General features: G+C 44.0%; 1 long non-coding RNA gene across 1 annotated transcript in view; it reads left to right on the top strand.

Moving 5' to 3' along the window:
- LOC124799308 overlaps window positions 1-13,618 on the top strand; it is a 232,034-nt gene that overhangs the window by 97,827 nt on the left and 120,589 nt on the right. The window lies entirely within an intron of this gene.

Here is a 13,618-nt window from a genome sequence, read left to right as displayed (position 1 = left end):
GTGCAAATGAACAGTTTGCACATTTTTGATATGGTTTTCACATTTTCGGAAACTTTTTGACATGGTTTTCGCATTTTCGGAAATACCATTTTTGACTGTTACGATGACTTGAAAATAGGTCCCGGCTCGAAACTAACCATCGAGTGAATAAAAATGTGAAATTTGCAACTTTGGACTGGTTTTCGATGTACTTCCTTTTTGTTGTATTTTTCGAACAACGCAGGCGAGAAGTACGTGATATGAAAATTCTGCTGTCATGACTCAGCATTTTTCTTAATACGGAATGGGGAAAGTGATGTTCGGTCCATGACCTCTTCCCGTAAATGCTGAGAACATATTTTGCCATGTTTGATTGGTTTCCAACCTTTCCTTCACACAGTGTTCGCACGGTAGATTTGCAAATTTGATTTATGGGAAATTTCAAGTTAAATGACAGGGATAAAACCAGTAGTGCAAAAGTAACCAGCACAAGTGACACTCGTGTATATAAAAGAAAATAGCGATTGAACTATAAATGAAATGTGATTCCTTTACACTTGAGAATATAACCAGAACGACTAGTGCACCTGTACATGACGAAAGCTAGCGTTTTTTATCAAGACACTTCCACCAGAAGCTAATGTTTTGCCATACTAACTCGGCGGACGTTGGCTTCGAGTTTATGACTTCATACAACTTCCTTTATCATACCTCTATGTAAATAGCAAACGAATATTGCAGAATATAAGAATAATAAAGAACCAAAATATGTTACGAATGCACAAATGAAAAAAAAAAATACATGTAGCAGGACACGTACCTATTTCCTCCATCACCATAACCATGTGTGCCTAACTACGAGGCCATGCCGTTCACATACGAATTTTCGACTTAGTATTGTTTGGCTTTAAATCTCCTAAAGCTCTTTACTGCTAATGTGCTGTTAACTGACATTTAATGGTAACGAATCGTACCAATAATAACTTTCTGATGTATTTTCGATGCTCCATTGCCTTGAAACTGCATACTGCCATAACACGCAAGTTGTAATAAAGTAATAACAGTATACGATGACACCCAGTATGGTGTCTCCGAAGCAGTAAGCGAGCGACGTCACGTGACCCAACCCGAATGCCGTGAAATTCTATTGGCTGTTCTTGTTTTGGACTGCTCTGTCCCAAAAGCTATCGGCAAACAGGCCGCGTTAGCTATCGTTGAAGCGGCGCTCTACAAGTTCAGTGACGTGACTAGCTGCTATTTCCCGTTGAGGAGCCATTTCGTCACGTGAACACAAAATAAGTTCGCGGTATTTCGGCATCGTGCCCCGAAAATTGGAACCAACAGGAATCAGAAAGCAAGATACCATAATGTATTTATTGTATTCAGTAGAGGCCTATATTCGGTGAGTCGTAAGTAATACGTTACGCTCTATGCTGTTTCCAAACACCAGCACGTTGAAAGTCTCGAGAACGAATCGTTATTGGTACGATTTATTGCAGTAAAACGACAGGAAACGTCGTATTGGTGGTTGAAGAATTTTCGTATTTAGTTATTTTCCCGTTATAAGTCGCGTGTTATGAGAGTAAGCCATTTTAAGGCAACAACACATTGAAGATTCATGAAAACGTGTCGCTCTTCCAAGGATTTGTTATAATTAAATGTCAGTAACATTTCCATCATTAAAGCCTTTAGAAGAGTAAGATAAAATATGTGGCCAACAGAAGCTGATGGTTAGCGTAGCAGGGTGGAGCAGTAGAAGGTACGTGCCCTGCTGTATAGAATCTTTTTTTCGCATTCGCATTTGCGGACGTTAGCTATGAAATTAATAGGAATATTTTGTGTGATAATTGATAGTATACTTTGCGCTTTCTATCAGGAGTGAGTTTGTTCGATTTGGTAAAATTTTAGAAGCTGATGTCCTTGTGGAGAGAACGTGTATGTTTCATTTTCGTCTTACTACACTTTCTCGGATATTGAAGATTTCATTCATGTACACCACAGGTGGAACAACATGGACTAGCATATGGTCAGATCATGAAATGAGCGTTTTGATAGAGCTAATGTAGGAATTCTACGCACGTCCGTTTTCGTGAACAAACTGTATGGTTTGTGAGCCATATAAAGCCGACATCTGCCGCTGCAGGTCGCTGAGAGAGCAAAATCACGTTAACCAGCTCGTCCCGTGTGCCTTTGGCGCAGTTTCTCGTGACGTTGGATATCCCAGCAGCGTGCGCATCAACATTAGCTGCCTCGTCCTGTGTGCCGACGGCTGAACGATAACTGACACTTCAGGGAAAACAAGCACCGTTGGCGAGTTAGTACACAAGCTACAAAGTGGCCAACAACCTGCTGTTACTATCGAAGCTCAACTTTTTTACACTGCAGATGCTATCAGATGCTGTTAGGCGAAAGCATTTGATGTAAATTAGAGAGCTTACTACATTCGTGCGCATGTCGTCTTGCCACATAGCAGTGTCAAAGGTGGCCTGAAGCATCCAGCAGGCAGGATTCCCTGCACATCGGGAATCATGAAGTCATAAAAACCTTTATATTTCATAAACGCTTCCAGATATCGAAACGAGGTATTCCGCAAATGGTAGCACGCAAAGAGGCACGTATGTTTTATGATAAATACTCGGAATTTTTTTATTCGCGGAGATATGGACGCAACTTGTCCGCAGCAGTGAGAGGATTGGCGGAACAGGACGCATAAACACACCAATAGCGCTTAAATTCGGTAAGTGTACAGTATGATGGATTTTCGAGCAGCATTACCCCATTAGTTCTGTAGCCCACTGGTTAAGCACATGGAGTGGAAATTGGTCAACTATGTTTGAGTCTCACTGCTGCCATTTTTTTCATTTTAACTTATCCCTCACGTTGTTAACGGATTAATTATAAAATTTTAATACATTTAAGCAGGACCGTTACAGAGGAAATGTACCACACACAGAGTGCGCAGTCGCAAAGAGAGGGCAGCTTCTGCTCCTGACAGTCTGTGTTTGCTCGCCGCTGATGTAGTTGTGTTCAGAGTGATATCAGTAACACGTCGTAGAAGTTGTGTGAAGAAATACTGTGTTTCCGAAGTTAAACAGGTAAGAATCACGTTTCAGCTTTCTTAATGTAGCTCTGGTACTCTGTTACATAAGTTATTTACAGAATACACGACCAATAGCCTTTAATTCTTGATTGCATTTTGAAAGGCTGGCTTGCAGTCTACCATACTGCATCCACGTTTTGCAGCTGTGATGTGTGCTGCCATCTGTTGACTTCGCTTGGAATCATTGTTCCTGTACGAAAGAGCGCGCTTATAACGTCCCCAAATAGTGCGTGCGTTCTCTTTAGGGCACAACTGCAAATTTGTACCTCTTGAGTGTGTTGTGGTGTACGAAGGATAGGTTTTGTTTCTGAGTGACTTCAAATTAGGTTGGTACGAGAGGAGTCTGCTTTAAGGAAAATAGTTGAGAACATAAATTTTAGCGTTTCCGGAGGACTGGATCCAGTGCAGTAAGTGTGGTAGATTCATTGGAGGGTAATATTGCCTTAATTTGTGACCTTTGTTAAATGCGAACTCTTTGGGCATGTTTTGCGCAGTCTTAAGCGCAGGTGAGCGAAAGTGTGCGCATTTCCTGTTTTTTGTAATTTTGAAACGCTCAATAAAAGTGTTTCATTTCTGCTGCTACAGTTTTCTGAACATATAGATTTTGTGTTGATAAATGTAAACCTAAAATGATTTTGTTTTTATATTGATTAAAGCGCAGATACGTAAGGTTATTCCTTAACTGCGCACTCTTAGGTATGGTTCCCTTTCATGTAAACTCAATATATCCAATTTAATTTCGATTACTTTCCTTGTAAGTCAAAAGGGTATATGCCATCACATTGTAGCACACTGGTAAAAGTTTCGCGAGCCACTACTGGTTCTGGTAACGATGCACTGCTTCCATCCCGTGAGTGAGGTCAGTTGTCCTCACCAAAATAGCCAGCCGCCTTTAGGGACCGAGGATGACCTCTTGAACCCAGACGGGCGATGTCATTCGTGCCGACACGAGCCACAATCAATTTGCACTCGGGTGCACACAGCGCAGTCCATTGCTGCCGGCAGTATCTCCTCCACATCTCGGACGTAACCCCCCCCCCCCCCCCCCCAGAAAGCAAACCGTGTGAACACTGGCCTCCTTTCCCGACCTTCCGCTATCTCCCTATGGGATTCTATCTCCCGCCTTCCGTTGGAGCTCCCAATTACAAGCCATCCACCCAACGAGTTTGTTCGGACCTTTCAGGAAGATCAGCTCCAAACTCAACAGATGAGGCATCCCGTGCTGGCTCAGATGTACTTTCAGGGGTACTCAGTACCTTAAACCTGTTTTTAATACGTGAGAGGTCAGCCGTGCGGTCAGAACCCAATTTCGCGATCCCCCCAAAGATTCGCGACACTACTGTTCGCCAGCCGCCGTTTGGTAGGCGTGGACTGAGACGGACGTATGGATCGGAAGGCGCTTGGGCATCAGGATTCTCAGGCGGCGCTAACACTCTAGAGCAGATGTTCCACAAAATTTTCTCGAGGACCGCCTCATCGAGCATGATTGGTACCCTGTCATATCACAGTATCACGTACCTAAACAAGCCAAATTAAGAGTCTTTTTATACGTTTTCTATTTTTGGTTCTTAGAAAAAACATTGACATATTCATTATTGAAAAAATATTGAGCTTAAAACTTTTTCAATTTAGCCGTCATTGTTATTGTTAATTTTTTGATTATTGCTCAAAATCTTTCTCCTCGAGTCTGGGTGTTTAGTATAACGAACTCCTAAAAAAAAAAAAAAAAAAAAAAAAAAAAAATTTGAGTATGTACAGAAAATGACAGGAAAAAATTAAAACTGATTGTATTAGTCTTTCAAGTGTACTACACTTGAGATTGCATTGAGTAGACATGTGTGAAAAATAAGAAAACGCTAATTTCATACAAGATATTATTTATTTGAAAAAATACAGTTACAACAGAGTACTCCATCAGTATACAGTTAGTTTTAATTTTCAGTTCTTGATGAGATGAGTTCAGTCTGCCCTTTGAGTCCATTCGCTGCAGTCTGGAACCGCAAGACCGCTACGGTCGCAGGTTCGAATCCTGCCTCGGGCATGGATATTTGTGATGTCCTTAGGTTAGTTAGGTTTAACTAGTTCTAAGTTCTAGGGGACTAATGACCTCAGCAGTTGAGTCCCATAGTGCTCAGAGCCATTTGAACCATTTGAGTCCATTATTTCCGAAATATTAGGTTCCAAACTTGAAACTTTCACTCTGAAATCCGACCGCATGTCGAGCCGATTCCTATATCTGTTTTTCACGAACGCTTTACAAACATTACTGTTTAAATACAGTGTAGTGTCGGCAGACTTGCCAACACTACGCACACTAATAGAAAGAGGCGGCCAAGATGCACGCGCTAACTCACGCAGGCGGGCGTTAGGTCTGAAACAGGATACGTAATGAATGCTATAAAGAAAAGTACGTAGCTGCTGGAATACTTAACTTTAATCCATCATTTGTATACAGCGTTCTTGATGAGACATGCTTTATACGATAACTATCAATTGCTATGTAAGGCTAATGGCGCCTTGCTAGGTCGTAGCCATGGACTTAGCTGAAGGCTATTCTAACTATCTGCTCTGCAAATGAGCGAGGCTTCGTCAGTGTGCATCGCTAGCTACGTCGTCCGTACATCCGGGGCGAGTGCTAGTACGTCTCTCTAGTCCTGCCGTGTGGTGGCGCTCGGTCTGCTATCACTGAAAGTGGCGACACGCGGGTCCGACGTGTACTACTGGACCGCGGCCGATTTAAAGCTACCACCTAGCAAGTGTGGTGTCTGGCGGTGACACCACATACAGAATATTGAATATGTAAACAACACGGTCTGTGAAAGCACTGGCAATAAATTAACAATGGCCGATTGTCGTCTGAAATGCGTGTTTCTGTGTGAAGTGGCTGTCAGTTGTCAGCTGCAAAGAGGCAGCGCGCGCGCAGTTTAACGGCATTCAGAAGAACTATTTGCCTCTATGGAATTCTAGTTTTGCGCTAGAGTGTGCTGGTGTCAGTTGGCTCTACGAAGACGCTAGACGCAAAAGTTCGCTAAAGCTCTGCTCATGCAGGAAGCGGCCAAAACGAAAAATCTGTTATCATACGAAATATATTTAATATATTTTTTATTCTAATACCATCTTGCGGACCCCTCTGGCGTAGCTCGCGGACTCCTCGGGAACCACTGCTCTAGAGGTGCCGAAGCATTCACCTCACACGCCCCGACGCCATCGCAGGTAAGGGCAGCAGCTTGAAGCCTGTCGACTGTGACCAACACGATTTCCAGCTGTTTACGGGCAGTGGTGCATCACCGTTGAATCCGTACACAACAGGAGCAGTCCATTTCTAACGAATCTTTGTCTATACCGCAAGTAATGCAACACTACCCGAAGGAGTCTCCGGGTGCAATCTAAGTGCTGCTACTGCGCTACTACACTCCAAAAGCAACTCATACAACGCAAACGCATTAAAATATTTTGATGGACCAGTTATTACAACAGTCATAATTTATTTTGTAACAGGCAGCTGAGGGTACTATCAGGGTCGACATATCGCCTAATTCTGTGGTTAATAGTATGGGAAATCGATTACAGAAATTACGATTAGGTATCACAGGGCAACACTGTCAGTCGTGCAACCAGTAAATGGTCACTGAATGCGGAGAGTGACAAGGATGCTCTGTCGCGACCGGTTGCAGGTAAGGAAGAACTAAACTGTAGCGTCAGTTTTTTTATGTTCTGTTTGATATGATCTGATGTACGGCAACTATTCAGAGCGTAGCCATATGTGATATAAATAACTTACACTACTGGCCATTAAAACTGCTACACCACGAAGATGACGTGCTACAGACGCGATATTTAACCGACAGGAAGAAGATGCTGTGATATGCAAATGATTAGCTTTTCAGAGCATTCACACAAGGTTGGCGCCGGTGGCGACACCTACAACGTGCTGACATTAAGAAAGTTTCCAAGCGATTTCTCATACACAAACAGCATTTGACCGGCGTTGCCTGGTGAAACGTTGTTGTGATGCCTCGTGTAAGGAGGAGAAATGCGTACCATCACGTTTCCGACTTTGATAAAGGTCGGATTGTTGCCTATCGCGATTACAGTTTGCCGGCCGCTGTGGACGAGCGGTTCTAGGTGCTTCAGTCTGGTACCGCGTGACCGCTACGGTCGCAAGTTCGAATCCTGCCTGGGGCATGGATGTGTGTGATGTCCTTAGGTTAGTTAGGTTTAAGTAGTTCTAAGTTCTAGGCGACTGATGACCTCAGATGTTAAGTCCCATAGTGCTCAGAGCCATATGAACCATTTTTGCGATTGCAGTTTACCGTATCGCGACATTGCTGCTCGCGTTGGTCGAGGTCCAATGACTGTTAGCAGAATTTGGAATCGGTGGGTTCAGGAGGGTAACACGGAACGCCGTGCTGGATCCCAACGGCCTCGCATCACTAGCAGTCTAGATGACAGGCATGTTATCCGCATGGCTCTAACGGATCGTGCAGCCACGTCTCGATCCTTGAGTCAACAGATGGGGACGTTTGCAAGACAACAACCATCTGCTCAAACAGTTCGACGACGTTTGCAGCAGCATGGACTATCAGCTCGGAGACCGTGGCTGCGGTTACCCTTGACGCTGCATCACAGACAGAAGCACCTGCGATGGTGTACTCAACGACGAACCTGGGTGCACGAATGGCAAAACGTCACTTTTTCGGATGAATCCAGTTTCGGTTTAGTGCATCATGATGGTCGCATCCGTGTTTGGCGATATCGCGGTGAACGCACATTGGAAGCGTGTATTCGTCATCGCCATACTGGCGTATCACCCGGCGTGATGGTATGGGGTACCATTGGTTACACGTCTCGGTCACCTCTTGTTCGCATTGACGGCACTTTGAACAGTGGGCGTTACATGTCAGATATGTTACGACCGGTGGCTCTACCCTTCATTCGATCCCTGCGAAACCCTAAATTTCAGGAGGATAGTGCACGACCGCATGTTGCAGGTCCTGTACGGTCCTTTCTGGATACAGAAAATGTTCGACTGCTGCCCTGGCCAGCACATTCTGCAGATCTCTCACCGATCTAAAACGTCTGGTCAATGGTGGCCGAGCAACTGGTTCGTCACAGTACGCCAGTCACTACTCTTGATGAACCGTGGTATCGTGTTGAAGCTGCATTGGCAGCTGTACCTGTACACGCCATCCAAGCTCTGTTTGACTCAATGCCCAGGCGTATCAAGGCCGTTATTACGGCAAGAGGTGTTTGTTCTGGGTACGGATTTCTCAGGATCTGTGCACCCAAAATGCGTGAAAACGTAATCACATGTCATTTCTAGTATAGTCTATTTGTCCAATGAATACCCGTTTATCTTGCGCATTTCTTCTTGGTGTGGCAATTTTAATGGCCAGTAGTGTAGATTGCTGTATGCTAGTTAACTATGAGAGGCGCTAAATATGTATTGAGTCGTCGTGTTCTAGTTTCAATTTGTAAATTGTGATAAATATATGGGCTTTAGTTGAAGTGACTTTAATATCCCATAAGCGTTGTGGAAGTTCACGTAGAGCAGCATTTTTTATTTATTTAGTCACCGTTCGAGTGGTTACTCTTTGATTTTAGGAATTTTTTGCCTTCTGTCAGTTACGACAATTTTCCCTCGACTCTCCTGATTTGTCAGATTGTAGAGAAATAATTCATGGCTTCCAACGATTGTTAGATTCGGAATAATCACGGAGATTTCAGTTAAAGCTCCGCTGTTATGTGGTTTCCCGCTGTATCTGTAACGGCATCTTGAAGTATTCTGGTTTCCAGAGGTCAGGCGGTTGACTAAACACCTGCTTCCGAAAGACACTGGCTGGGAAAAACGCCACAATTTGTGCAAAAACTTGTAATTAGTTAGTACACACTAGCCAGCACTGTAAAATAAATAGACATAATTCACTTGTTCGCAAAAGCGCAAGAGACAAAAGTTAAACTAAATCTTGTATACAGCCTGCTGCTTCTACTGGAGTGTAGGCTCGTCCGTTGCTACCGCTACATCGACTTCGTCGCTCTCGTCGAAAACAGCTGTTCGCACAGCAGTAAAGCAGTCACGGACGTCATGACGCGTCTCTGCACAAGGCAGCGAACGGCAAAACTGTAACAGCAAGTGTTTGGACATGAATCCGATAACCATTGGCCTCATTGGAACGTACGGCCTGACCTCGACCGAGCACTCTGAACGAGGAAAATTGGGGGCGAGACGGCGTTTTCCAGAGTTTTATGACCTCGGAGTGCCCGGTCGTTGGTATGCTTCCGACGTCCACAAACAGGTCTAGTGCCAACTGATGAGAAAGCCAGCGGCCAAGTTCTACCTCCTGGGACATAGAAAGCAGATTACGCGTTCGTTCCTCAGAGGTTTTCCATCCTGCTTAGGCGCCAACCGACTCAAAGGAGCACGTTTTCTGTATGAAGGCGCCTCTTTGAAGAAGAAAGAGCGAGCCTTTCAAATTTTCAGCGGCTTCTGAAGTTCCTACCATTTTTGAGAAACGGTCAAGTTCTCTCACGCTTGTCGTATCACAGATTAAATTCCGGGATACTGTTCAGCAGTTTGTAAGTAAAGTAAATCCGTATGGCATGATAGGCTGGGGCTCCCTCAAGAGGTATGTTCAGCAACCTGTTTGCAAATTCTTTTCCGTCTGACATTACTCGGGCGTCTTGCGCGCGCTTAACCTACCCCAGCAGCCCTGCTGGGAAAGGGAACCTACACCTTAACGTGGAATCCGAACAGCGTTTCGTTTCTGGCATATTTTCTAGGCAGCATAGCGTAAAGCTAGACATAAATCCCGGTGTTCGACCGGGGCTCGATCCTGCTACCTTCAGTCCACAGTCTCGCACTTTATTGCTAGATCAAAAAGGCCACTCTGCACTATATGACGAATCTGACTATGATTGTCTCGGTACCCTCCGATTTATCTTCGAGAGGGATAATCTGCATGTAAAATTAATGCAAACATCGAATTAAAATTATAATTAAAATGAAATATGTGGCGTGCGTGCTGTAAAGACCCTCGGTACACACACCATCAGATTATTTGACTTGTCGCTCTAGCGAAGTAGGCGAGTGTCAGCAATATGTCTCGTGGTCTTATCGTGGCGTGTTTATCTTCTTCCGTTAGGTCAGACGATAGAAATGCCACTTGCATGCTTAGAGTAGCAGATTGACGGTGGCCAACTTTAAACAGAACTTGATTAATTTTCACACACATTTATTAAAATAATAACAAGCATAAAAATAACTTAACTTGGTTCTGGATGCTATTTACAATTGACAATCTGAAGTTCCTTTGTTCTTGGTACGTTAATCTTATTCTCACATATCTCTGATACTTGACAAAGTGTCTATACATTTCTCTTCATGGCTCTGTACAGGAATATGATAATCTTATTAGGCGCAGACTGAAACTTGACTGCAGACTGATGCAGACAAATGCAGACTGACTAATCGGAGGTCTGTACACTCGCGCGTTCAGGTATCACTGCGCGAGTGTGATCCGCGAGGAGAAAAGGTTCTACGTTAGCATCAATCTCATTGGCTGCGTTACATATTAATACGCGGATCGGCGGAAGCAGAATTTGGTCCGTCTCTAAGACAGCGCCATCTCGTAGTGCGCAGACGGACGAGCGCTGCGCCTGCGTTGTTGTGCTTAGCGGGGCGCGCTCTATTGGGAAAGTTGTGTACGCGCTGACTACGCGGAACTATGTACACAACAAAATACCTCAGAGTATTAGTCGTAACGAGGGAATCAAATTTTCGTAGGAACATAAACATAACTGGAATTAATGGTGGGCTCTTTCTTCATTATCTGACTGTGAGTGAGTGCTCATGGACCCCTCTCGAAACTTGGCGAGCCAGGTTTGAGTTGTGACGTCACAGGGAGAATACAATATTGCGAAAATGCGGCGCATTATTTACGACAACCTTCCAGGCGTACAAGTTAGAGACACGGACGACCACTGAGGAAGTGTGTGTCAGTTACACATTGCTCCTCGTCCATCTATTGCCGGGATCATGTAATGTGTTCAGAGCAGAGCTTCTAGCCATTCACGGAGCCCTTCTTTTTCTTTCCCAGGCCTCCCTCGACAGTGTTTTAATTTGTTCGGACTCAATGAGCAGCCTGCAGGCTATCGACCGACACTTCTAACGCCACCCTTTGGCCTCTGCTGTCCATGACCTTCTCTCTGCCCTTGGCCATGCCGCCTGCTCTGTTGTCTTTCTCTGGGTCCCAAGTCATGTGGCCATCCCAGGGAATGAACTGGCTCACCGTTTGGCTAGAGAAGCAGATACTTACCCCCATTTCCTTTCATGATTCCAGCTGCGGATATGCGGATTTACTTCAAATCTTTTTTTTTTTCCAAAAATGGAATGACATCGGGTGATTGCGTGGCCCCTCCCGTCGGAGATTCGAGTCCTCCCTCGGGCTTGGGTGTGTGCGCTGTCTTTAGCATAAGTTAGTTTAAGTAGTGTGTAAGTCTAGGGACCGATGATCTTAGCAGTTTGGTTCCTTAGAAATTCTCTCTCTCTCACACACACACACACACACACACACACACACACACGCACACACACACACACACACACACACACCTGGTGCGCTACTGGTTATAGTAATAAACTCCGCACAATCGGGGAGTCTATTGCAGTTTGGCGCTCTTCCTTCCGGTCCTCTCGGAAGGAGTCCACTGTTTTATGCCGTTTACGCATCGGTCATGCCAGGTTCACCCACTGTTTCCTCCTGCGTAACGACCCATCCCCACAATGTGTTGGATATCTCACATATTGGTGGAATGTCCCCTTCTTTCGGCCCTTCGTGTTAAGTACATTCTTCACGATTCCTTAAATGTAATATTGGCAGATGGTTCACGGATGGTTAAATTGGTCCTCAGCATCCTCTGTGAAAGTGGTTTTTATTTCCAGATATAAGTATGTCCTTTAGTCTTGGAACAGGAGCAGGTTGGTTGTGGTAGGGACCTCTATTCCAATCGTCTCGGTCTGTGACTCCATGACCGCCCACTTTTTTCCAATTTTTAGGTTTCGTCTCACCTTTCCTGCCTTTTACTGTGCGTGTTTTAACTTCACTAATTTATAATTTGACTCCCCTGACTGGATCCGTCCACTTTTTAGCAGACCCTCTTTCCTCTGTGACTCACTTCGGAATCGCGGGGCTGATGACCTCGCCGTTTGGTCCCATAACACCTCTCAGTTAATCAATCAATTCTCGTCCATCGTCTCTGAAACTTAGTGTTGCCCAAAGAGATTGCCATAGGGAGGCAATAATAACATTAATTTCCTAGATTTGGGCGTAGAAAATCACAACAACAAGCACAGTGTCAAGGTCTACACAAAAAGGCAACATCCAGTATCATAATCCATGCCACATCAAGTCATTCAAATATACACAAATGGCTGTCTGTAAAATGATGGTACACATAGCAAACAAAATTCCATTGAACAAAGGGAATAGGGAGAAGGAATTAGTTATTATTAAATCATTAAGCAAACTCAGTGATTAAAAAATGCAGAGGCAAATAGCAAAAAAGAAAGGAACTCCTGTCTCTGTGGAAGGAATTAGCAGTACAATCAAATATGTTGCCAGCATACCGTAGGTAGATAACATTTCCTAAAAAACAACAAAAATACTTCGGTCGCATAAAGTAAAAGTAGCTTTCTCCAAAAACAACAAACTGCAACAGAAATCTGGGCACACTTTAAACAATAGAAAAATGATCAGACTTAGAAATATACAAAATCATATGTAAAACTCGCTCAAGCTACTCCATAGGACAGGAACTTTCATACTAGACACACTGAACACAGCTGTGACCAATTCACAAAACCAGCCACAGCAACACACACAAAAAACATTGGACACTTATCCACTAACAAAGGAGTTCGTAAGATGGTCCATCACTTTCAGAAATAACACACATGGATTTGATGGAGGAGCTGGAAATTTTTGTAAACCAAAAAAAGCAAGGAGAAAAATTCTCAATGACAAACTAGATGGTGAATTGGATAATTTCTTCAAATTTTTCTACTGTATATAATGACTATAGAAACTCTATAAATATGTTCATTCCTTCATACACTCTACCCAATATTTGTAACAAAATAATATAAAACAGAATATAAAGCATAATCGATAATCTGAGAGTCAGTGATGGTAAGACACAAGTTATTACTTATTCGCACGAAGTAATGGCCGCTATCGACAGGGGATCTCACGTTGATTCCGTATATCTAGATTTCCGGAAAGCTTTTGACACCGTTCCTCACAAGCGACTTCTAATCAAGCTGCGGGCCTATGGGGTATCGTCTCAGTTGTGCGACTGGATTCGTGACTTCCTGTCAGGAAGGTCGCAGTTCGTAGTAACAGACGGCAAATCATCGATTAAAACTGAAGTGATATCAGGTGTTCCCCAGGGAAGCGTCCTGGGACCTCTGCTGTTCCTGATCTATATAAATGACCTGTGTGACAATCTGAGCAGTTCTCTTAGGTTGTTCGCAGATGATGC

Source organism: Schistocerca piceifrons, chromosome 5 (genome assembly GCF_021461385.2).
Source record: "Schistocerca piceifrons isolate TAMUIC-IGC-003096 chromosome 5, iqSchPice1.1, whole genome shotgun sequence".
Lineage (NCBI taxonomy): Eukaryota > Metazoa > Arthropoda > Insecta > Orthoptera > Acrididae > Schistocerca > Schistocerca piceifrons.
The sequence above is the reverse complement of the archived record's forward strand: the minus strand, read 5'-3'. Positions and strand labels throughout refer to the sequence as shown.